At 52.3% G+C, this 23724-nt stretch overlaps 1 protein-coding gene and 1 pseudogene across 9 annotated transcripts in view; one reads left to right on the top strand and one right to left on the bottom strand.

Moving 5' to 3' along the window:
• The window catches only part of LOC149367588 (uncharacterized), a 1242925-nt gene that overhangs the window by 6846 nt on the left and 1212355 nt on the right, over positions 1–23724 (top strand). The gene's annotated exons all lie outside the window — the stretch shown is intronic.
• On the bottom strand, positions 19439–21066 carry LOC149367589 (uncharacterized; annotated as a pseudogene).

A 23724-nucleotide genomic window follows, 5' to 3' on the forward strand; every position in this document is an offset into this window, starting at 1 on the left:
TCAGAAATAACACTCAGCATTCGGCGGCATGAAAAAGGAAATTAACAAAGGAACCGAAAAACAATATCTCTTACAAACACATGCAAGGGAACAGTGTTCGTTAGGCGGTGGGTGCGCACACCGGGCGAAGCAGTTGCCGTTACCGAAGTCCCGCCGCCGGCACCGCTACAGCTGCCAACTTGTGCAGGTGCCCCGCTGAATGAAGCCAGCTAGTAGTGACGAAAATGACGAGCAGGGGCGGAGCAGGCAACTTTTCCGTTCCTTACAATTTCTACCCAGTTTTAATTAAATACTTATTGAGTCTCGGCAATAAATTGTATTGCGGTTTAATTGAGAGCTTAGACTTTTTTTGTTGAGTTTCAGTTTAAAATTGGCCACCGTATTCCAATTGGCTTTTTATTAACTTAACTCGATAGATCAAATTGAAATTTTATTGACTGGCAATGCATGTTTAACTGACTGTTTATAAACCTGCAGTTCACATTTAATTGCCAGTTTATTTTGAATTCTTTTGCGGTTTAATTGACAGTTTATAGACTTTCTTGTGTCGAGTTTCAATTTAAAATTGGCCACCGTATTCCAATTGACAGTTTATTAATTTAACTCAATAGCTCTAAATTGAAATTTTATTCACTGGCAATACATATTTAACTGACTGTTTATAAACCTGCAGTTCACATTTAACTGACTGTTTATTAAAAGATCTAAATACATACAGTCGAAAGTTTACTGGTTGTTTATTACCTTGCCACTGTGTTCCGAGCTACATAGTGCATCCGCTATGTGCGTGTGGTGATCTCAAAATCACAACACTGCGATACACTCGCACAAAAGAAAATTGGCGAATTACCCTTCCTGGTGTTTCCAGACCAGGGTTTCAGAAATGGGTTCTGTGACATGGCATAGTGTGTTCTCATCTGGTGTGACCCAGCCGGCTGATACCAGCTCTGGTGTGCTTTGGTTTACTGTTTCCTGGTGCGGTTGGTGTAGCATTCCGGAATGATGATGTTAAAGGAAGGGTGAAGCATTCAGAAACAAATTTGTTACCTAACAAGTCTTCATATTGATGCTCAATGTTTGGACATACTATCGTGAGCAAAATTAAGAAACCAATGCAAGTGCATGCTGAAACGTGCCATATTTCATATGGGCATCGGTATCGACAACAGCATTGCTTCGTCAGGCGGCGCCCGCATGCAGTTTGGTAAAATTCGGCAAGAACTGACAGGGGTCTCAAATTTGAGCACGGTAGTATGTACGTAGCAGCATGCAAATAATTAATACATGATTCATGTTCTTGACAAGCACGAAGAGCAAGTACGTATTGAAAGAACAAAAAAAAAACGCTCACATTTGCCTAAGAGCAACCTTACCTTTATTAGTAGACAAAAGCAGCGAATGAGTCACATTGGAGGCCCCTCTCGTCATAGCGTGCATCTTTCCCGAGAAAGTCGAATATCTTTCATTATCTTGATGGCAGCTTGAATCCATTTGTGTGTAGCGACAGTGCCAGAAGATTAAGGGAGAAAAATTATATATTTATTATGATATACATTGCTCTAATGATCCCATTGAAAAGACAACTAGCAAATGCAGCTTTTTGCATTAAAGGAGCACGGCTAATGTGACAGCACCCATGAATGCTAACACTGAATCAGAATCCCTTAGGCCTCAACACATTTAAAATACTGTCACGTTGTAGTGACGGCAGTCCAGCGGTCAGGAAGACACCAGAAAGACTTGCAAACGAAGCTCTTTATTTGGGCTGACTTGCGCCCGCAGAAGAACTGAATCACTCGGTGGCGGCGTGGAAAGAGAAGTTTATTTTTTTCTAAAGGAACAAAAATACGAAACAAAACAGTTGAACTGAAGTCTGAACTTTCAAGCACATGCGCAGTGACGCAGCACTGAGCATGTCAGTATGACAGTAAGAAAGCTGACACTCGACCGCCGCGCAGGACGATTAAGTATGTCGACCATTTGCGCAAGAACTCAGCCTCGCTCATTGACAAAGTGTCCACGCATGCTTGTTCAAAGAGGCGCGTGCGGAGGCGCTGCAACATTGAAAACATTGTTCTTTGCGGACGCCCATTTAAGGAAGCCGCTCCACGCTGACGCCACAAAACGAACATGCCGACACACAGGAGCATATTTTGAAGAACTTCGGGAGAACCAGAGCGCGCTTCCAGGCGGGTTAAAAACATGCGTGACACTAATATCCAAAAGGTGCGCGCAACTACACACTAAAACATTGCGTGCTGCAAAGTTTCAAGGAGACCGCACTGCGGGCATCGGGCGGAGGGCGCCACGCCCCACGCCGCAAGGCGGTCTCTTGTGGGCAGGACCCGCCAGCCTCACAGCCAGCCGAACTCCCTGACATCTGCAGGAAGCGCAGCTGAGGTCAATTGGCGCCAGCGTGCCCGTCTCGTTTTCTGGAGTTGTTCGCGTGTCAGCTCAGCTACCGTTAGTGCTTCACACATCCTGGAGGGCGGGGTTTCATCAACATCCAGATCGGGCACGCTGGCAGACAACGACGCCAGTGTGCGACGCACGTTAACGAAAAATGCCGGCGGCTGCTCGGCTGTAGGGCCAACCACGTGTTGTGTAAAAAACACGTTACGCGCTGTACCCAGAAAGTATGTGAGGAGTGTTCTCCCGGGATAGTCTGGGTTGCGTACAAGATCTCGTACTCCTCGGAAGGCGAGCACATTGCACATGGTGCGGATACAAGGTATACCAAACTCACCCATGTACGATGGAAGGCGCATGAACATTCGTGACACAAGTTCGGTTTTGCCCGCCCAAACGAAAGAGCCACAGGCCGAGGTTAGCCTGCGAGCAAACGTGCGCGGTGGGTTTGCGACGCGGGCGACAAAAAAACATGCGGCTAGGATTGTGGACTTAACTATATAGCAGCGCTCTGCCATTGAAAGGCGGAAAGTTGACGCCACCGAGAGGCGTTTCTCAGCGTTCGTGCGGAGGTTAGTCCAGGTTTCGCGGGCTACTTCTCCGCTGGCGAGGAATACTACTCCCAGGACTTTCACTCCCTGCACCCACTCCACCTCGCCCGCAAGGTTCGGTGTGAAGGTGCCAAACCTTAGTGCCTTGCTTTTTCCCCTGTTCAAAAGCGACACGTCGTCGGCGTAGGCCGAAACTTTCATTTGGCCCTGGCCAGGCAGAGGGAAGCCGAGTATGGATGGACTGTCGTTAATGCGCCGGATGAGTGGATCCAGGCGTAACACGAAGAATGTTGGGGAGAGAGGGCAGCCTTGCCTTATGCCCCGGGTGACTGAGAAGGGAGCGCTCTGGTGGCCGTTTACGGAGAGATGAGCGTTCAGGTCTGCGTAAAGTAGGCGCAGCCTGCTGACAATTTGAGGCGGGAATCCGAAGGCTTCGAGGACTCCGAACAAATACGAGTGTTCCACCCGATCGAATGCTTTCGCCTGATCGAGCGAAACAAAACACCCCGTGAAGCCCGTCCTTCTGGCAAATGTGAACAGGTCTCTTGTGAGTGCCAATGCAGAAAACACAGAGCGGTCAGGCACGCTGCTGGTTTGAGCCCGGTGGATTAGGTGAGGCAGGATCGTCCGCATTCTTCTTTTTAGCAAAGAGGCGACTATTTTGTAGTCTGTGTTTAAGAGGCTTATGGGCCGCCATGCTTGCGGGTCGGAGGGGTCACCGCCCGCTTTCGGAATGAGTATGCTGCGACATTCGCGGAAAGAGTTCGGACGTAACCCATCCGCGAGAAAGCCGTTGACCATTTTCAGCAGTGCTCCTTGGATCTCGTAAAAAAACGTTGAATAAAAACTTGTTGGAATGCCGTCTGGACCGGGTGCAGAGGCTGCATTCATACTCTGCAGGATGGCGTGCAGCTCTGGGCTTGTGGCTGGTGCGCAAAGGTTTTCATGCAGCTCTTCAGCTACTCGTGGCAAGTTTCCAAAAAAGCTTTGTAGAAGCCCGTCATAACCATCTTGAAGATGTAGCCAACTGTCCGTAGAGAACAGGTTCGAGAAGTGACTTGCAAAGATCGTGCAAATATCGGACGCGGTTTTGCTTTGGGTGCCGTCTGGGAGTGTCACGAAAGGCACAGTAGCGGGAGCGAATTCCTCTGCCGTGCCTGCGCGTACGAGTCGTAGCACAGCCGGGTCTGATATAGGCCGCCCGAGCTGGTGTGCGCAACTAGCTGCCCGTGATGACTGGCAGAGCAACACGTGGTAACGTGCTTTGAGTAGGCTCAGGTAATCGCTTATGGCAAAGGTTAAGGGTGCTCCCCTTTGCACTATACGGATGAGCTTGAGGGTGTCATTCAGTGCATGAGTTACCCGGCGTCTGCGGTCTTGACCGTCTGCCACCAGAGTTGCCTGCCAACGAGCCTTGAGTGTGTTCCATGAATCAGTCGCAACGAAGCTCTTGCACGATGCGGCCAACGCCGTACGCAGCGACGCCACGCTTTCCGTGTGCGCGAGTAGGCTCGTGTCCATGCGCCACGTAACAGTACGTGGGGTGTCCTCACCAAAGTCGAGCCTGACTGACAAGGGGTGGTGGTCGGAAATCACCGGCGTGCCTGCAGGGAACGCGAGAACTTCGCAGCTAACGACAAAAGAAGCGAGCTCTGGTGGAAAATAGAATTTGTCTATCCGACTCGCTGACTGTTCTCTCTCCTACGTCGCTCCAAAGGCATCCCCGTGAAGCTGCACCCACGCGTCAGACAAGCGGAACTGAGTCACGAGATCGCGGAGCGCGGGGGCACCGCAATAACGGCGACCGTGACCCTGTCCGCGGACGTCACGGTCGATGTTAAGTACACAATTGAAGTCACCGACGATGAAAGTGGGGTAGGGATCAAGGAGGAATGAGTCGAGGCGCTCAAAAAAATCAGAACTACTAGTCTGCCGTGCTGGCGCATATACAACCAACGCACGTACCCGCCGCTGGTTTAGTGTGAAGTCGACCGCAAGAGTGCGGCCGTCCAGCCCGAAAATGCAATGAGCACCCGCGCGCAGGCAGAAGTTTACAAAAAGGACACCAACACCGCACATATGAAAATCAGTCATCGAAAAATAAGCAAAAACAGAAAACCGGGTGGTGAAATTCAGCACATCAAGTTAAGTACGGAAGTTGCATTCCTGTAAAAACAGGATGTCGACGCCCCTAGCCCTGGCAAAGTGCATCACCTCTCTCTGTCTGTCTACGGATTGAAATCCCCGAACATTCAGGGAGAGGAGATGCACAACCGCCATGACTGCCAAGAGCACCGACGGCATAACATACAACCTAAAGAGCGCTGCCATGGGCGGCGCTTGACCCGCGCGGCACTTTTTTACTACAACGTTCGTTAACTGTCCTTTCAGATTCCGATGATTGGGGGTGGGCACGTTTGAAGTATGGTCGGGAAAAGTCCATGTTTTCGGGGTCGTCGGCGTTTGTGGCCTCGCTCACCGGTTGCTGCGTGGTCTTGGCGACGCTCGCAGCTGGAGCCGATGCCGACGCCAGGGTCGCCGATGGGAGGGTGTGGCTGGCTGGTGACGGGAAGCGCGCGTCGTCCGCACCTCCAGGAGTCGTCGGTCCTGACACCTGGCCGCACGTCAAGTCGCCTGTCAGGCGAAGCGGCGTGGCTTTGTCCGGTACGTCCACCAGGTCGCCCGACGCCACGCTCGATTCATCGCCGCTGCTGCCCTCGGTGTTGAAGGAAGCTGTGCGGGGTAGCGGCGGCAAGGTTTCCGCGAAAACAGCACCGAACGGCTCCACCTCGTTTGAAGGCGTCCCCTCGAGCTGCTCCTTCACGGGCACCTCCGTCGCGGGGGTGGGCTCGGGCTCCCTCGGGCTGCTGGTCGTAGGGTCCGCGTCGGCAACAGGCGTCCGGACGGTTGGTGTGCTCCTCGTTTCTGCGACCACGTTGTCCTTGCTCGGTTACTTTCTCGAGGCGGCGGCCGCCGCATAGGACCGTGGTCGCAGGCAGTCTGCTGTGGCGTGGCTTCCGCCGCAGCGCCTGCAAGCCGCTCCGCATCCGGCCGTGTCGTGGCCGAACACCTCGCAGCGAGCGCACCGCGGCGTTCGACACGCCGCGCCGATGTGGCCGTCCTGCCGGCAGCGGGAACACACCTTCCGGACGCCTCGGTAGTCAAACATGACGCGGTGGCCCTGGACGGTCAAGAAGTTCGGCACCGCCTGCTTCATCTCGATCCGGACCATGCGCGTCCCGTTGCCGACGTGACGACGGCCCTTGAGGACGGGATGGGTGATGTCAAGCACCTTGCCGTAGGAGCTCAGTGCCGCTGCCAGCGCCGCGTCTCCCACGAACAGCGGCACACGAAAAGCCGCCACGTGGACCACGGCAGGACCCACGCAGGCTACTGGGACGGAAGTTCCGTTCACGTTGAAGTCGCCTTCCACGAGCATCTTCGCCGCCGCAGCCGAGGCCATGGCGACGCAAAACTTCATGCCTCCATGGTGCTGGAGGCTCTCTAGCCCTTTCGGGCCGACAACCAACTCGATGCCGTCGACGATGTCGTCAGCTGTCGCGTCGGAAGTAACTGTGAACGAAAAACAATGCGCCTTTGGGGGCGGCGCACGGAACACCGGAGGGGCAACAGGTCCCGGGCCTCCCATGACGTCACGGGTGGCCGGCTGGGCTGCTGCTTGCACGACCTTCACGCAGTTTGCCCGAGCACCGGCAAAGGCACGGCGCCTGGGCAGGGAGGCTGGTTGCGGTACCTCCGGGTCGCAGTGGATCCGGGGCCCGCCTGCACTTATCGTTGAAACTTCTCAGGAAGCCAGCGCCGAAAAAACTTCGCTGGTTCTGGACGAGCTCGGGCGTAGAAAGAGAAGTTTATTTTGTTCTGTGTTGACATAGAAAATACAAAACAAAACGGATGAACTTAATGCTCTGATGAGTCAAGCACATGCGCAGTGACGCAGCACTGAGCACGTCAGTAATGCAGTAAGAAAGCCGATACTCGGCTGCCGCGCAGGACGATAAAGTATGTCGACCATTTGCGCAAGAACTCAGCCTCGCTCATTGACAGAGCGTCCACGCATGCTTGTTCAAAGAGGCGCGTGCGGAGGCGCTGCAATATTGGGAACATTGTTCTTTGCGGACGCCCATTTAAGGATGCCACTCCACGCTGCCGCCACAAAACGAACATGCCAACACACAAGAGCATATTTTGAAACACTTCGGGAGAACTAGTGCGTGCTTCCAGGCGGGTTAAAAACATGCGTGACACTAATGTCCAAAAGGTGCGCGCAACTACACACTCAAACATTGCGTGCTGCGAAGTTTCTAAAAGACCGCATTGCGGGCATCGGGCGGAGGGCGCCACGGCCCACGCCGCAAGGCGGTCTCTTGTGGGCAGGACCCGCCAGCCTCGCAGCCAGCCGAAGTCCCTGACATCTACAGGAAGCGCAGCTGAGGTCAGTTGGCGCCAGCGTGCCCGTCTCGTTTTCTGGAGTTGTTCGCGGGTCAGCGCAGCGACCGTTAGTGCTTCACACATCCTGGAGGGCGGGGTTTCATCAACATCCAGATCGGGCACGCTGGCAGTCAACGACGCCAGTGTGCGACGCACATTAACGAAAAATGCCGGCGGCTGCTCGGCTGTAGGGCCAACCACGTGTTGTGTAAAAAAACACGTTACGCGCTGTACCCAGAAAGTATGTGAGGAGTGTTCTCCCGGGATAGTCTGGGCTGCGTACAAGATCTCGTACTCCTCGCAAGGCGAGCACATTGCACATGGTGCAGATACAAGGTATACCAAACCCACCCATGTACGATGGAAGGCGCATGAATATTCGTGACACAAGTTCGGTGCTGCCCGCCCAAACGAAAGAGCCACAGGCCGAGGTTAGCCTGCGAGCAAACGTGCGCGGTGGGTTTGCGATGCGGGCGACAAAAAAACATGCGGCTAGGATTGTAGACTTAACTATATAGCAGCGCTCTGCCATTGAAAGGCGGAAAGTTGACGCCACCGAGAGGCGTTTCTCAGCGGTCGTGCGGAGGTTAGTCCAGGTTTCGCGGGCTACTTCTCCGCTGGCGAGGAATACTACTCCCAGGACTTTCACTCCCTGCACCCGCTCCACCTCGCCCGCAAGGTTCGGTGTGAATGTGCCAAACCTTAGTGCCTTGCTTTTTACCCTGTTCAATAGGGCCCCCGATATCTCGCTGTACTCGAGAAACAGCCGTGAAAAAGCGGCGTAGCTATCCTCTTCCTTGAGGAAAAGTGACACGTCATCGGCGTAGGCCGATACCTTGATTTGGCCCTGGCCAGGCAGGGGGAAGCCGCGTATGGATGGGCTGTAGTTAATGCGCCGATGAGTGGATCCAGGCATAACACGAAGAATGTTGGGGAGAGAGGGCATCCTTGCCTTATGCCCCGGGTGACTGAGAAGGGAGCGCTCTGGTGGCCGTTTATGAGGAGACGAGCATTCAGGTCTGCGTAAAGTAAGCGCAGCCTGCTGACAATTTGCGGAGGGAATCCGAAGGCTTCAAGGACTCCGAACAGATACGAGTGTTCCACCCGATCGAATGCTTTCGCCTGGTCAAGCGAAACAAAGCACCCGCTGAAGCCAGTCCTGCTGGCAAATGTGAACAGGTCCCTAGTGAGTGCCAATGCATCAAACACAGAGCGGTCAGGCACGCTGCTGGCTTGAGGCCGGTGGATTAGGTGAGGTAGCATCGTCCGCATTCTTGTGTTCAGTAAAGATGTGACTATTTTGTAGTCTGCGTTTAAGAGGCTTATGGGCCGCCATTCTTGCAGGTCGGAGGGGCCACCGCCCGCTTTCGGAATGAGTATGATGCGACATTCGCGGAAAGAGTTTGGGCGTAACCCATCCGCGAGGAAGCCGTTGACCATCTTCAGGAGCGCTCCTTGCATCTCGTAAAAAAACTTTGCATAAAAACTTGTTGGAATGCCGTCTGGACCGGGGGCAGAGGCTGCATTCATACTCTGCAGGATGGCGTGCAGCTCTTGGCTTGTGGCTGGTGCGCAAAGGTTTTCATGCAACTCTTCAGCTACTCGTGGCAAGTTTCCAAAAAAACTTTGTTGAAGCCCGTCATAACCATCTTGAAGATGTAGCCAACTGTCCGTAGAGAACAGGTTCGAAAAGTGGCTTGCGAAGATCGTGCAGATATCGGCCGTGGTTTTGCTTTGGGTACCGTCTGGGAGTGTCACGAAAGGCACAGTAGCGGGAGCGAATCCTCTGCCGTGCCTGCGCGTACGTGTCGTAGCACAGCCGGGTCTGATATCGGCCGCCCGAGTTGGTGTGCACGACTAGCTGCCCGTGATGATTGGCAGAGCAACACGTGGTAACGTGCTTTAAGTAAACTCAGATAATCGCTCATGGCAAAGGTTAAGGGTGCTCCCCTTTGCACTATGCGGATGCGCTTGAGGGTGTGTCACCCTGACTTCGCGCACTTTTACGTGGGAAGCTCCCAGATACCCTTAGAGCGTGTGGGGGTAGCGGTCTCGGACTCGAAGGAGCTGCCCTCGACTCAGCGTGGCAAGCTCAGCGGAGACCAGCTACCAAGTGACAAGAGGTCTTTGTGCGTTCGGTGCCCAGCTTTCGCTGGTCGCAAGCCAGAGAATGGGTCGGAGCCAAAGGTTCACAAACAAAACAAAGTTTATGCAGCAAAGAGACGATACAGAGCATTACACAATCACTAGTACCAGCACATACAAAGTGATTAACAAAAGAATGCAACGCGTGCAAAGTTGAACTCGAGAGAGAATACAATATATAGGCAATATTGCACCTAAAGTGCACTAATACAAGAGAGAGAGGTAAACAAACAAAACACAATTTGTTCACCGGGCACTGCGGCAGTCCGACGACCAGAGTTCCACGACGATGCCGTCCCGCAGACTGGCGAACGTCGCCTCGTTGGTCCGATGCTGGCCGAGTGGTGTTTTCCCGGGAGTCGAACGGGCGCGCTTCGATGAAGCTTAAACGGCGGTCCGGACTGACTGATAGCTGTCAGCGTCCTTCTTTTATAGGCTCGCTCTCCCGTCTGTTTGTTCTACGCGCCAAAGTAGGCGCGCACATACGCTTAGCATCTCCCGTGCTGTCTCCCTTCCTTTCTCTCGCCGGCCGCGCGTCCTCACTGGTTAAAGTCAGGAGTCGTTTCGCGAAGGTTCCAGCGTGTTCTAGCGTGGCGCCGTCGTGGCGGCGTAGCCGACGTCCGAGTGCAGAGGAGGGGGACGTGACTTAGTGCACGCAAGGCTACGCCCTTTTCCTCTGGTCAGCGGTAGAACCGACTCGCATGTTCGAGAATCTTCGGCGTGGATGACTCATTCCTTCGGCGCACGCCGTGGCGATGGAGAGAGAGGCACGCGCTCGGCGGGGGCTTTCCCTCTCTCCCGTTGGGCTCGCGCCGGCGAGACGCCGTGCGCGCGGCGGTTTTTCTTTGTTTCTAAAATGCGCTGAATTTTGTGACACTGCCCCTTCCTTTAAGAATATTGTGTAACAATATTCACAAAACACAAATTTCGCGCGCACATGCATGCGCTCACAATGTCTGTGGCAAATGCCAAAATACATACATCAATACCTTGATGGTTTCACACACATAACACAGTACAATAGACCGATTGCACTCCAAAACACGCCGCATTTCGGCGGTACAATTCGCGCACATGCACGCGCTAACCAAGTCAATGGCGAATGCCAAAGTGCAAACATCAATACAATGATGTTTCCACATACGTAAATCAATGCAATGTTCACAATGCACATAAAAACACACCGCGATTGGGCAGTACATTAACACAAGGCTAGAAACATGGAGCACGCAAATACAAGGCACACTTTCGCCTATATTTCCAAGTTTGGCTGACACATAGGGCGCGGAGCAGTATTGTTTCGCTCAAGGTTTCAGTCGCGCTTTTAATTCGCTTACACACGCGACTCTGACCTTTCTTTCTGTCGCGAGCTCTGCTCTTCTTTCGCCTCATGCTGAGGCTTCTCTTCCGAACGCGGTTTTGGCTCCACTTCCTACTCGTACTCCTCTCTGGTTTTGTGCCCAGACTTCGAGCCCTTCTTCCTTTCCTGCGGCTAGCGCGTCTGTTGCGAACGAATTTAACGCCAGTTCGCTCATGACAGCTCCGCTCCTCGTGTTCTCCTTCTCGGCGCGCGCTCTTCTGTTTTCTTTTGCGCCTCCACAAGGAGTTCTTACTGAACGCTGGGCTCGTTCCTCTGAACTTCTTTCTGACCTTGCTGCGGTGCTCGTGCAGCTCGCTTGCATTCGGCTCGGCTGTCTTCAGCTTGGTTCTGCCTTTGTTCATTTTCTTCCTGAATTTTCTCCAGGGCTTCTGCTTTTCGGTTTCACCTGCTTTGGTGGTGTCCGACTCTTTTCTCTTTCTTTTTACTTCCTTCCGAATTCTCCTTCGGGTCAAGCCCGGTTCACTGTCAATTGCGTCATACGCGGTGTTCTCTCGCGATGAAGCCACTGGTTCAGCTCTCTTTTGTTCTTCGAGGGCTGAGCTTTCTTCTTCCAAATCCTTTTTCTTCTTTTGGAGCCTTCCTTGTGAGGGGCATTCTGAGCATGGCTCATTAGCCGTTGATGACTCATTCTCCTCACTTTCGCTCAGTGTTGCTTCCTCAGCTTTCTCTGATACTTTCCTGAGCTCGTTAGTTTCAGTGCAGTGGTGCTCCATTCTTTGTACTGCACTGTCTCCTTCCTGCGAGGCACAAATTTCCTCTCCGTCATAGGCACCGATTTCCTCGCCTTCCACATCGTGAAAGCCCCCCTCGCTGCTCGAAGGTACACTAGGAACGGATTCCGGGTTTTCGCTGAGTGCGCTCTCCTCAGCTATGACTACGTCGGTGCTTTCGTTCTCAACGACATTTGACCACTCTTCCTCACGGTCTCTACTGCAACCCTCAGGTGTGCAGCACTGTGATTTGTCGCTAGAGCTGCAGCTTTCTTCCTCATCTACAGGCGACTGCCCTAAGATGACGTCTGACTGAAGCGTCAGGTCGGTCTTTACTTCAGTGCCTAGTACCTCAGCAGTAGCTACACTTTCAACTTCCTGAGGAAGCGACACTCCGGTCTGTTCTTCACTCTCGGTGGTTTCAGTTGCAGGAACAGACTGTTCCACAACCTCATTCTCACTGGTGGAGCCAGTCTCAACCTCTTCTGTGGTTGCCACCGAATCAGTCTCGGTATTAGTGCACATGTTTTCGCTAGAGGCTAACAAATGACACTCCGTTTTCTCAGCCTTCGCTTGTGCTGGCGCCGCCGTCTCTAGCGTTGACCTATCCCCTACCGACCTTTCTTCAGTACGGGGTGCGACGGTCTCGTCAACCGCACCGGTGGCCCATATCTCTGGGTCATTCGGCGATCTCGCGCCCTTGATGTTACCCAGGATGAGGTCATACAGCAGGCGCTCCATGCACAGCGCTGTCACATCTCCGGTGAAGTACGGAGTGTTCACGTGCACTCTGGCTTCATGTAACAGCCGGGCGGAACCATCCAAGAAATACACAGGGCTCATTTCTCCTGTAAGTTCTTCATCTGTGACCAGTTCCCTTTTGATGAAATCTCCGGTGCTTCCTGTGCTTCTCAGAACAGAAACCGACTTTCCTCGAATTCTCCCGGGAAGGACAGGCATTCCCTCAGTTAGAGACCCTGGTCTGACGCACGTAACTGTGCATAACACTGGAGGTTTCTCCCAGTACGCCTGTTCTACGCAGTCGGCCCTAAAGTCTTCCTCCTCGCTGTCGTACGAAGAGCCACAGGGTTGCGATACCTGTGGGACTGACTTTTCGAGACTTGGGCACGCTGCTGCTTTGTGCCCCTAATCTCCACACTTGAAACAAGCAAGCCTTCTCTTGTTCACTAAGTTGCTACGGCAATCCGAGGCGTAGTGGCCTATCTTCTTGCACCGGTAGCATTTCGGCGAGTGCTCTGGCACTCTACCACTCTTGCCCCTTCTTTTGCTAAGAGCTTTGAGCAGAAGCTCGCTCTTATTCCCCACTTCATCCCTCATGAGAATCTCATTCTCTAGATGAACTTCTTGTTTCAATTCAAATTTCTCTGCCTCTCTTCGGGCATTTTTCCTTTCTCTCTGCGCTTCTTCTCGCGCTTTCTCAGTGGCTTTTCGAGCCATTTCTTTTTCTCTCTCGGCGGCTTCTCTAGCCATCTCTCTTTGCCTCTCCTCGTTTTCTTTTCGTTCTCTCTCTCTTCCTCCTGTTTCCTGGTTCACCCAATCCGCAATCTCGGATTCTTCCAGGCCCAGCTGACGACCCAACTTCACAATATCTCTTAGATCCATTTTGGAATCTCAGCTGTTCAAGCCTCGAGCATAGCTCAACTCGGGGAACCGTATCCAACCGCCTCTGCGCGGCACCTCACAATATCGCTCTGCTGCTAACGCTCGTTTACGACCTCTTCGTAAATTCTTTCCGACTCTTTCTCCGTTCTCTGTGCTTACAAACATCAAACGTCCTGTCGTGGACGCCAGAATATATTGTCACCCAGACTTCGCGCACTTTTAGTGGGAAGCTCCCAGACACCCTTAGAGCGTGTGGGGGTAGCGGTCTCGGACTCGAAGGAGCTGCCCTCGACTCAGCGTGGCAAGCTCAGCGGAGACCAGCTACCAAGTGACAAGAGGTTTTTGTGCGTTCGGTGCCCAGCTTTCGCTGGTCGCAAGCCAGAGAATGAGTCGGATCCAAAGGTTCACAAACAAAACAAAGTTTATGCAGCAAAGAGACGACACAGAGGATTACACAATCACTAGTACCAGCACATACAAAGTGATTAACAAAAGAATGCAACGCGTGCAAAGTTAAACTCGAGAGAGAATACAATATATAGGCAATATTGCACCTTAAGTGCACTAATACAAGAGAGAGAGGTAAACAAACAAAACACAATTTGTTCACCGGGCACTGCGGCAGTCCGACGACCAGAGTTCCACGACGATGCCGTCCCGCAGACTGGCGAACGTCGCCTCGTTGGTCCGATGCTGGCCGAGTGGTGTTTTCCCGGGAGTCGAACGGGCGCGCTTCGATGAAGCTTAAACGGCGGTCCGGACTGACTGATAGCTGTCAGCGTCCTTCTTTTATAGGCTCGCTCTCCCGTCTGTTTGTTCTACGCGCCAAAGTAGGCGCGCACATACGCTTAGCATCTCCCGTGCTGTCTCCCTTCCTTTCTCTCGCCGGCCGCGCGTCCTCACTGGTTAAAGTCAGGAGTCGTTTCGCGAAGGTTCCAGCGTGTTCTAGCGTGGCGCCGTCGTGGCGGCGTAGCCGACGTCCGAGTGCAGAGGAGGGGGACGTGACTTAGTGCACGCAAGGCTACGCCCTTTTCCTCCGGTCAGCAGTAGAACCGACTCGCATGTTCGAGAATCTTCGGCGTGGATGACTCATTCCTTCGGCGCACGCGTGGCGATGGAGAGAGAGGCACGCGCTCGGCGGGGGCTTTCCTTCTCTCCCGTTGGGCTCGCGCCGGCGAGACGCCGTGCGCGCGGCGGTTTTTCTTTGTTTGTTTCTAAAATGCGCTGAATTTTGTGACAGGGTGTCATTCAGTGCATGAGTTACCCGGCGTCTGCGGTCTTGACCGGCCGCCACCAGAGTTGCCTGCCAACGAGCCTTGAGTGTGTCCCATGAATCAGTCGCAACGAAGCTCTTGCACGATGCGGCCAACGCCGTACGCAGTGACGCCATGCCTTCCGGGTCCGCCAGTAGGCTCGTATCCACGCGCCAAGTAACAGTACGTGGGGTGTCCTCACCAAAGTCGAGCCTGACTGACAAGGGGTGGTGATCGGAAATCACCGGCGTGCCTGCAGGGAACGCGAGAACTTCGCAGCTAACGACAAAAGAAGCAAGCTGTGGTGGAAAATAGAATTTGTCTATCCGACTCGCTGACTGTGCGTTCTCCCACGTCCCTCCAAAGGCATCCCCGTGAAGCTGCACCCACGCGTCAGACAAGCGGACCTGAGTCACGAAATCGCCGAGCGCGGGGGCACCGCAATAACGGCAACCGTGACCCTGTCCGCGGACGTCACGGTCGATGTTAAGTACACAATTGAAGTCACCGACGATGAAAGTGGGGTAGGTATCAAGGAGGAATGAGTCGAGGCGCTCAAAAAAATCAGAACTACTAGTCTGCCGTGCTGGCGCATATACAACCAACGCACGTACCCGCCGCTGGTTTAGTGTGAAGTCGACCGCAAGAGTGCGGCCGTCCAGCCCGAAAGTGCAATGAGCACCCGCGCGCAGGCAGGGGTTTACAAAAACGACACCAACACCGCACATATGAAAATCAGTCAACGAAAAATAAGCAAAAACAGAAAACCGGGTTGTGAAATTCAGCACATCAAGTGAAGTACGGAAGTTCCCCGAACATTCAGGGAGAGGAGATGCACAACCGCCATGACTGCCAAGAGCACCGACGGCATAACACACAACCTAAAGAGCGCTGCCATGGGCAGCGCTTGACGCGCGCGCCACTTTTTTACTACAACGTTCGTTAACTGTCCGTTCAGATTCCGATGATTGGGGGTGGGCACGTTTGAAGTCTGGTCGGGAAAAGTCCATGTTTTCGGGGTCGTCGGCGCTTGTGGCCTCGCTCACCGGTTGCTGCGTGGTCTTGGCGACGCTCGCAGCTGAAGCCGATGCCGACGCCAGGGTCGCCGATGGGAGGGTGTGGCTCGCTGGTGACGGGAAGCGCGCGTCGTCCGCACCTCGAGGAGTCGTCGGTCCTGACACCTAGCCGCACCTCAAGTCGCCTGTCAGGCGAAGCGGCGTGACTTTGTCCGGTACGTCCACCAGGTCGCCCGACGCCACGCTCGACTCGTCGCTACTGCTCACGGTGTCGTAGTTGTCTGTGCCGGGTGGCGGCGGTAAGGGTTCCGCAAAAACAGCAGCGAACGGCTCCACCTCGTTTGAAGGCGTCCCCTCGCGCTGCTCCTTCACGGGCACCTCCGTCGCGGGGGCGGGCTCGGGCTCTCTCGGGCTGCTGGTCGTAGGGACCACGTCGGCAACAGGCGTCCGGAGGGTTGGTGTGCTCCGTGTTTCCGCGGCCACGTTGTCTTTGCTCGGGGCCTTCCTCGATGCGGCGGCCGCCGCATACGACCGTGGCCGCAGGCAGTCCGCTGTGGCGTGGCTTCCACCGCAGCGCCTGCAAGCCGCTCCGCATCCTGCCGTGTCGTGGCCGAACACCTCGCAGCGAGCGCACCGCGGCGTTCGACACGCCGCGCCGATGTGGCCGTCCTGCCCGCAGCGGGAACACACCTTCCGGACGCCTCGGTAGTCAAACATGACGCTGTGGCCCTGGACGGTCAAGAAGTTCGGCACCGCCTGCTTCATCTCGATCCGGACCACGCGCGTCCCGTTGCCGACGTGACGACGGCCCTTGAGGACGGGGTGGGTGATGTCAAGCACCTTGCCGTAGGAGCTCAGTGCCGCCGCCAGCGCCGCGTCTCCCACGAACAGCGGCACACGAAAAGCCGTCACGTGGACCACGGCAGGACCCACGCAGGCTACTGGGACGGAAGTGCCATGCACGTTGAAGGCGCCTTCCACTAGCATCTTCTCTGCCGCCGCAGCCGAGTTCATGGCGACGCAGAACTTCATGCCTCCATGGTGTTGGAGGCTCTCTAGCCCTTTCGGGCCGACAACCGACTCGATGCCGTCGACGATGTCGTCAGCCGTCGCGTCGGAAGTAACTTCGAACTGGAAACAGTGCGCCTTTGGGGGCGGCGCACGGAACACCGGGGGGGGCAGCACGTCCCGGGCCTCCCATGACGTCACGGGTGGCCGACTGGGCTGCTGCTTGAAGGTCTCGAAGTTGCCCGAGCACCGGCAAAGGCACGGCGCCTGGGCTGGGAGGCTGGTTGCGGAACCTCGGGGTCGCAGTGGATCCGAGGCCCGCCTGCACTTGTCAAAACTTCTCAGCAAGCCAGCGCCGAAAATACTTCGCTGGGTCTGGACGAGCTCGGGCATTTATTTATTTATTTATAAATACTGCTGTCTCTGAGGAGAGACATAGCAGGAGTGGGTGAATACATGAGTAAAAACAAATAACATGGGTAGCATAGAAATAGATAACACAGATATATTAAAAACAGATCAACGGGTCAAATTGTCAGGCAACTGAACAAGAAACTCTTCAATTGGCAATGAACGAAGTGAGCCATCCAATCCATTCCAAATTTCAACGGTTAGTGGGAAAAAAGAAAATTTAAAACAATCTATATGTGGTTTGAAGGGAGCAATGTTTAATGGGTGGTTCCGTCGGGTTGCACGTGCGCTTGATGACACAAATGTGAAGGGTGCCTGAATGCCAGATGATGTGTGAACGATCTTGTGCAGCATAATGATGCGTTCACGTGTTCGCCTATGTTCTAATGTTTGTAAAGATAAACTGTGCATATGGGAAGAAGGTGAAAACTTGCGATCATACCGGCTGAAGATGAATCTTATTGCTTTTTTTTGAACTGATTCTAAACGGTCAATGTCGCGCGCGTAATGAGGGGACCAGACACTTGAGGCGTACTAGGGTCGAACTAGTGATTTGTAAGCAGTTAATTTACATTCCTTCGTGGCATTTTTTAAGGTTCGTTTGAGATAACCAAGTTTCCGAAGTGCTTTCCCAGATATGTTATTTATGTGAGCATTCCATTTTAAGTTATGCGAAAATATAACGCCCAGGTATCTGAACTCGCTGACGTGGGTCAAGCAGTTACCATTGTTACTGTAAGAGAAATGCAGCGGATTCTTTTTGTTACCAAAGGTCATTGCAACTGTTTTAGTGAAATTAATTTTCATTTGCCATGCATTACTCCATTCACAGAACAATGAAAACACTTTGTTTAGTTCCTGTTGATCATCGGCGTTAGCAACGTTGCGGTAAAGCACACAGTCATCGGCATATAGGCGTAACTTCACTGCGGTGTCGTTAGTAACATTAGCTACATCATTAATAAAAATTATAAAGAGTAGAGGCCCAAGCACCGACCCTTGGGGCACACCTGAAGTTACAGTGACTGACGATGACTGTGCATGGTTAAAAGTGACGAACTGGGATCTTAAGTGCAAGTAGTCGGTTATCCAGTCCAGTAACTTATTGCCGTTAAACATGGTGCGTAGTTTACGAAGAAGCTTATTATGGCAGACCATGACAAATGCTTTGGAATAATCTATAAATATTGCATCGATTTGATCACGGTTATTTAAAGCGGAAGCGATGTCGTGAGTAAATTCAATGAGCTGAGTGACAGTGGAAAAACCAGATCGAAAACCGTGCTGACAGTGTGACAGTAGATTATGACAAGTTAAGAACTGAACAAGGTGTTTGTGAATAATATGCTCAAGAAGCTTGCAGCAAGTGGAAATTAGGGAGATCGGTCAGTAATTACTAATTCGTTGTTTATCGCCAGATTTAAACACCGGGATGACATTGGCAATTTTCCAAGCCCGGGGAACGGAGGATGTGTCCAGTGATTTGTTGAAAATCACTGTAAGGTAACGGGCACTCCATTCCGAGTACCTCTTTAAAAACATGTTAGGTATGGCGTCTGGTCCCGCACTTTTAGTTGTGTCAATTTTTACTAACAGATTGTGAACCCCAGGGTAACTTACTTCGAGGTTGGGTAACTGGTGTTCCGAGCTATGAATGAAGGGAGGATTGGTACCGTCATCAAGATGAAAGACAGAGTGAAAGTAGCTATTGAAGGCTTCAGAAATGGTTACGGGATTAGTGCAAGGCTGCTCGTTGATAATGAAAGATACAGAGTCATGGGAAGAGGGTAATATTGTTTTCCAAAATTTCGATGGGTTCTCTTTCATGAATGTTGACAGTGTTGTGTTGAAGTAAAAGTGTTTAGCTTGTGTCATTTTTGTCTTTAGCTCCGACTTGAGTGAAAGTAGTAGTGAATCGCGGCTTTCGTTTCCTGGCCGGCTGCGCTTGCGCAAGCGCTTGATGCGTCTTATGAGATGAATTATGTCTCTTGTGTACCACGGATGCTTCGGGTTATGTTTCACACATTTTGTGGGGACGAAATGAAGCACACAGCTATGTACTAAATTATAAAACTGCTCTAACAAAGCATCAACACCACACGTTTCACTGTCTGTCACGAAATCTCCGAAAGACGACGCTAGCAGTTCAGTAATAGCACGGTCGTTGGCACGGGTAAAATCTTTAACAATATTGAAATTCGGCTTATGGGGCTCACAAACCACATTAAATTGCATGAAAACACACTTGTGATCTGACAGTCCGTCGACTACATCACACTGAAATCCGTATTGCAGCAACTGTTCATTAACAAAAACAAGGTCAAGAACAGAGTTTACTCGAGTTGGACATTCAACGACTTGTGTTAAATCATATGATATAGCCATATTAATTAGGGATTCACAAACAACCTTGTCACGACCTGTTCAAATTAACAACTTCCAATCGATACAAGGAGCATTGAAATCACCTGTAATGGTCATTTTATACTTGTGGAGCCTGTGTTCCGCTATGTATTCTGTAATGTGCGAGAAAATATTTTCCGAACCGGGCGGACGGTACACAGCACCCACGACTGTCACGAAACCAGAAATGTTTAGCCGGCACCAAACAGACTCAGTATTCGGAAGTTCTGGCAATACAAAAATTTCAATGCCTTTTTTAATGAACAGAGCTACGCCCCCTCCTCTAGCAAACTGCCTATCGTTTCTGATCACCGAGTAATCTGGAGGCAAAAATTCTACATCTGATATGGAGTTGTCCAACCATGTTTCTGTTACGCAAATAACTGACGGAGTGTAACATTCTACAAGCCAATTGAAATCTTCAATCTTATTAAGCAAGCTTCTAGCATTTAAGTTCAAAAGAGTCAGTTTCTGCTTTTCTTTCTGCTCATTTCTACCTTTCTGCTCATTAACGAGTCACTCTGTGTCCCTAGGCACTGCAGCACGTGCAGCCTTGACAAGCCTTTTGGAAACATCATCCCAAGTGTAACGAACACTGTCGACTATCAGGGAATCGTATTGCAACCTATACTTATCTGCTTCTTTGCGGATATCAACCGAGTTGTCCCAGAGAGCCTTCCTAATGTGCCGTACACGCGCAGAAAAGTCTTCGCTAATGTGCGTATCAGATCCTTTTAGTTTTCTAGCGTTTTTAAGGATGGAAAGCTTGGTTCTATAGTCTAGCAGTTTAAAAATGACAGGTCTCGTCTTTTCAGTTGTTTGCTTGCCAAGCCTGTGACAGCGTTCAATACCTTCACATTGGATTCAAAGTTTGGAATACAGTAACTCCGATACAGAAGCCAATAGCCCCTCAGAAGTTTCATTTGATGGTTCCTTCAAGCCATAGATGATTAAGTTATTCCTACGGGATCGGTTTTCCAGGTCATCATTTTTGCGGTCAAGTTTGGTAATGACATCTTTAAGATTCTCAACAGTCATCTCAAGATCATGAACACGCTGAAGAGCGTCGTTAGCAGTTGAAGCCAACGCCTCTATGTGCGTAATACGCTGTTCAAAAGTAGCCATTCTAGAGTTGAGCGCGGAAAGCTCTGCGCTGATTCGTGCTTGTCCAGCTAGCAGCTCCGTTAGCATTTCCTCTGACTTTGGGCCTGGATTTGTCTCGACATCGCCGGACAGTTGCAACAAAATTCTTAACGAATGCAGTAGGCAAGAAAAAATACACACAAAGTGCTGAGGGTCTGGCAGCAGCAATAAGAAACGATCATTGCTCCTATAACATTTGAAAGCGTATTTGTGGCCTACCTGCAAAATGAAGCACACGTGTTTGCAAGAACCGTTCGCCATGCCGCTGCCAGACCCACTGAAGAGGATTGGCCGGTGTGTTGCTTTTATATCCCGTCGGGTCCGTGTCGATGACGTTCCGGGGTTGTGCCATGCGTGGTCGAGACAAGCGAGATCGACGGAAGATGAGGTTATGGTTGCATTGCCATCTATCGGTTGACAGCAGGAACTGAATGGAGGGCCCGTGAGCGTGCATTTTCCATGAAGGAAGCTTGAAGAAGAAGCATTGCTCAGGAAGTATGGTCCAGCGATGCTTGCGGCTATCTGCAAAATGAAGCGCACGTGTTTGCAAGAACCGTTCGCCATGCCGCTGCCAGACCCACAAAGAGAAGTTTATTTTTTTCGAAAGGAACAAAAATACGAAAGAAAACAGTTGAACTGAAGTCTGATCTTTCAAGCACAAATGCAGTGACGCAGCACTGAGCACGTCAGTATGGCAGTATGAAAGCCGACACTCGACCGCCGCGCAGGACGATAAAGTATGTCGACCATTTGCGCAAGAACTCAGCCTCGCTCATTGTCAGTGCGTCCACGCATGCTTGCTCAAAGAGGCGCGTGCGGAGGCGCTGCAACATTGGAAACATTGCTCTTTGCGGACGCCCATTTAAGGAAGCCGCTCCACGCTGCCGCCACAAAACGAACATGCCGACACAAAAGAGCATATTTGTAAACAGTTCGCGTGAACTAGTGCGCGCTTGGAGGCGGGTTAAAAACATCCGTGACACCAGTACCCAAAAGGTGCGCGCCACTACACAGTCTAACATAGCGTGCCACAACGTTTCTAAAAGACCGCATTGCGGGCATCGGACGGAGGGCGCCACGCCCCACGCCGCAAGGCGGTCTCTTGTGGGCAGGACCCGCCAGCCTCGCAGCCAGCCGAAGTCCCTGACATCTGCAGGAAGCGCAGCTGAGGTCATATGGCGCCAGCGTGCCCGTCTCGTGACGAGCTCGGGCAGCAACAAGCGTGCTCGGCGGTCGTCGAACTACGAATGCTCGCTGCTCGCGGCATCGTTCAATTTAAAGCCGCCAAAGAAACTTCGAGATAGCAGGTCGAGATTATCTAGAGTAATCTGGAAACACGTAGATGCAGCTGTTCATGGCGGCGAACAATCGAGATTAGACCGGTCGCTTCTCGCGTCTCGAACAAAAATGATAACAACCCTTTCCTGCAGCCTTGAGCGTGAACGAACAAACACTACAATGATACGTGGCATTACCCCCCTTCCAAAGAAGCATCGTCTCGATGCTTTAAAATGAAAATAAACACGGAGAAAGAAAACTTCGAGTCCTTTAGCGTTCATAATAAGGCTTCAGGCGTACGACATGTACGACTTCCGGGCGTGTGCGGCGTCGCTGAAATGCTGTCGTGCCGTCGGGGATGACTTCATAGTCGAGGTCACCGATGCGACGGACAACCCTGCACGGGCCAAAGTAGCGTCGTTGCAACCTTTCACTCAATCCACGGCGGCGAACTGGCGTCCATATCCACGATCACCTGGCTTGTAATGCGTGTCTCGTCGGCGCAGATTGTAGCGTCGGGCGTCGGTGTGCTGGTGGTCTTGAATTCGAAGCCGCGCAAGTCTTCGGGCTTCCTCGCCGCGATGAAGGTAGGCGGCGACGTCGAGGTTGTCTTCGTCGGAAACTTGCGGGAGCATTGCGTGGAGTGTTGTCGTGGGCTTCCTGCCGTATACCAGCTGGAATGGGGTAAACCTGGTTGTCTCCTGGACGGCAGTATTATAGGCGAAGATCACGTCATACGTCTTGTGTTCGGCGGCGATGTACACGGAGAGCATGTCTGCGATGGTCTTGTTCAGACGCTCTATGAGTCCGTTGGTTTGTGGATGATAGGCAGTTGTCCTCCGATGGCTTGTCTGGATGTAGTTTAAAATGGCTTGCGTAAGCTCCGCTGTAAATGCCGTTCCTCTGTCTGTAATGAGCACTTCGGGGGCGCCGTGACTCAGGAGAATTTGTTCGACAAAAAATTTTGCGACTTCTGTTGCGGTACCACTAGGCAACGCTTTTGCTTCGGCGTAGCGGGTCATGTAGTCGGTGGCCACAATGATCCACTTGTAACCTGATGACGAAGTCGGAAAGGGGCCGAGGAGGTCCATCCCCATTTCCTGAAAGCCGATAGAACGCCAAGCTATCCGGCGGTGGTATGGGGTTCAGGGGTCCGGCTGGTCTAGTCGAAGGCGTTTTGCGTCGCTGACACTCACGGCACGTTTTCACGTAATGGGACACGTCGGTAGCTAGCCGCGGGCAATAGTACTTCTCCTGGATGCGGTGCAACGTGCGAGAAATCCCGAGATGCCCCGCAGTCGGTTCATCATGACATGCCTGCATAATTTCTTGCCTGAGATTTTTGGGCACGACAAGAAGATGCACTGTCCCGTTGGGCGCGAAGTTCTTCAGGAGGACATTATTGTGAAAGACGAAGGACGACAGTTGGCGCTTGAACCCTCGGGGAAGCGATACGGTCTTGCCTTGCAGGTAATCAACTAGGCTTTGCAACTCAGGATCCGAGCGCTGCTGCTGCGCGAAACTGCTGGCGCTTACCGGTCCTAAGAAAGCGTCGCCGTCTTCCTCTTCCGGTGCTGCGTCGACGGGGCTCGCGACAAGCAGTCTGCGTCGGAATGCTTGCGGCCAGATTTGTAGACTACAGTTATGTCGAATTCTTGAAGGCGCAGGCTCCAACGAGCAAGGCGGCCGGAAGGATCTTTCAAATTGGCTAGCCAGCACAGAGCATGGTGATCGCTCACAACCTTGAATGGTCGTTCGTACAGGTAGGGGCGAAATTTCGACGTGGCCCAAATAATGGCGACACATTCTTTTTCTGTGGTCGAATAGTTGGCCTCAGCTTTCGACAGTGAACGGCTAGGGTACGCGATAACTTTCTCCTTTCTTCCATTTTTCTGAACGAGGACCGCTCCTAAGCCCACACTGCTTGCATCGGTATGGATTTCA

The sequence above is a fragment of the Amblyomma mixtum genome, chromosome 1 (assembly GCF_055824585.1).
Source record: "Amblyomma mixtum isolate Tamu chromosome 1, ASM5582458v1, whole genome shotgun sequence".
Lineage (NCBI taxonomy): Eukaryota > Metazoa > Arthropoda > Arachnida > Ixodida > Ixodidae > Amblyomma > Amblyomma mixtum.